This window comes from Papaver somniferum, chromosome 11 (genome assembly GCF_003573695.1).
Source record: "Papaver somniferum cultivar HN1 chromosome 11, ASM357369v1, whole genome shotgun sequence".
Classification (NCBI taxonomy): Eukaryota; Viridiplantae; Streptophyta; class Magnoliopsida; order Ranunculales; family Papaveraceae; genus Papaver; species Papaver somniferum.
This window is the reverse complement of record NC_039368.1, coordinates 119229876-119232137: the sequence shown is the minus strand read 5'-3', so window position 1 is coordinate 119232137 and position 2262 is coordinate 119229876.

Sequence of the window (2262 nt, the reverse complement as noted above, 5' to 3'; positions counted from 1 at the left end):
CCCCCCCCCGATTTTATTAGATCTAAGCTGGTTGATATGAAAATGAATGAAGTTTTTGCTTTTGGGAATCCATATACTTGGTGCAATAGAAGATTTAGAAATCCTGCTGATTTGATATTTGAAAAATTGGATAGAGGTTTTGTTAATGATGATTGGTTCTCATTGTTGCCTCATACTCGTATTACTAATCTTGCTGGGATTTATTCATATCATTGTCCTATCTTGCTTAAATGTTTTCATTTTGAACAACATCTTAATATCCCTCATAAATTCTTTAAATGCTGGCAATTAAATCCTGAGTTTAAGGGTGTTCTCACAAATGCTTGGTCTAAAGAAGTAAAAGGTTCCGCAAGTTTTGCAGTAGCAGGTAAACTTAAGAATCTTAAGTATGAGCTTAACCGTTGGAATGTTTTATCTTTTGGTCATATTAAGACAACAATTGGTAGACTAAATGATGAAATTGAAAAACTGCAAGGTATGCCGTATTCCCCTACTATTGGTGATTACATTCTTAATTATTCAAAACAATTGGATTACTGGTATGAGGTAGAAAATATTTTTTACAAGAAAAAAGCTAGGATTGATTATTTCACGCAGTATGGTAGAAACACAAAAAAATTTCCATAACACTGTGAAACTTAGATATATGTATAATACTATACACACTGTTAAAGATGAGTAAGGAAACTGGATTGAAGGTAGGAACAAGTTGTTCCATTAATTTTACTTCATAAAATCTTTTTTCACGCAGTATGATAGAAGTCTTTTTTCACACAGTATGATAGAAACACAAATCTTTTTTCAAATCATTTTAAAAAATCTTTACTTCATCAAATCCGAGTAATTCTGACTTAGATGCAGTTATGTGTAACCTCCAACCTATAGTCACTGATGAAATAAATAAGTCTTTGGTGGATATATCTTATGAGGAGGAGATTTTTAAAATGATAAAGAACATGAAATCTTGGAAATCTCTGTGTCCATACGGCTCTCCTGCTGGTTTTTATAGGGATAATTGGGAAGAAGTTTCATCTGAGGTTGTCTTGCATGTCCAAAGTCTTTTCAAGACTAAATTTCTTCTAAAGCAAATGAATCATTCTTTTATTACTCTCATTCCTAAGGTAAACAACCTGTCTACTCCTAATGATTTCAGACCTATCAGTTTGTCTAATTGCATTTACAAAGTTATTTCAAAAAAATTTAACTAGTAGGCTTAAACCACTCCCGGACTCTATTATTTCTCCTTATCAGTCGGCTTTCATAGAAGGTTGACAAATTCATAATAACATTATAATCAGTCAGGAGATTCTTCATTCTTTTAAAAAGAGAAAGAAAAAAGTTAAGAATGGTTATATAACAATTAAACCGGATCTTTCTAAGGCTTTCGATAGATTGGAATGGACTTTTATTTTTTCAGTTTTTAAGTGTTTGGGTTTTTCTGAATATTGGTGTCAAATGATTTATTAATGCATAAGTACTGTCTCTGACTCAGTTTTGGTGAATGGCTCTCCCAGTGAGTGGTTTTTCCCTTCTCGTGGTATTAGACAGAGTGATTGTCTTTCTTTGTATATCTTTATTATATGTATGGAGGTTTTATCGCAACTTCTTATAAAATATGAGCATGATAATCTTATTCAGGGTTTTAAATTTTCGAATGATAGGCCTACTATTTCACATCTTTTCTTTGTCGATGATTGCATGCTCTTTTCTAAGGCTTCCTTAACTTATGCTAGGAATCTTATGAAAGTTATAGATGTCTTTGCAAAAGCTTCTGGGCAAGCCATAAACTATGATAAGTCGGGTTTCATTACTAGTTCCAAAACTCATCATAAACATATTAAACTTCTGGCTAAAACCTTAAAGATCAAACTTCTGAGTAATTCAGAAAAGTATCTTGGTACTCCCCTATTTATTAGCAGAGATAAAAGTAAATCTTTTTAATTTGTTATTGAAAATTACAACTCTAAGTTAAGCTCTTGTAAAAGAACCAATATGAATATTGCTGGTAGAACTGAGTTACAAAACATGTTATATCAAGTCTTGTTGTTTATCAGATGTATTGTTTTCATTTACCTAAGAAGATTACTTCGAAGATTGATTCTATCCAAAGAACATTTTGGTGGTCTAAAAAAGACCTTAGACATGCAACTTACTTTCGTTCTTGGAGGGATTTGGTAAATCTAAAAAATGTGGTGTTCTGGGTATAAGAAATACCTATGTTACTAACCGGGTTTTCATAAATAACTTAGGTTGGAGATTATT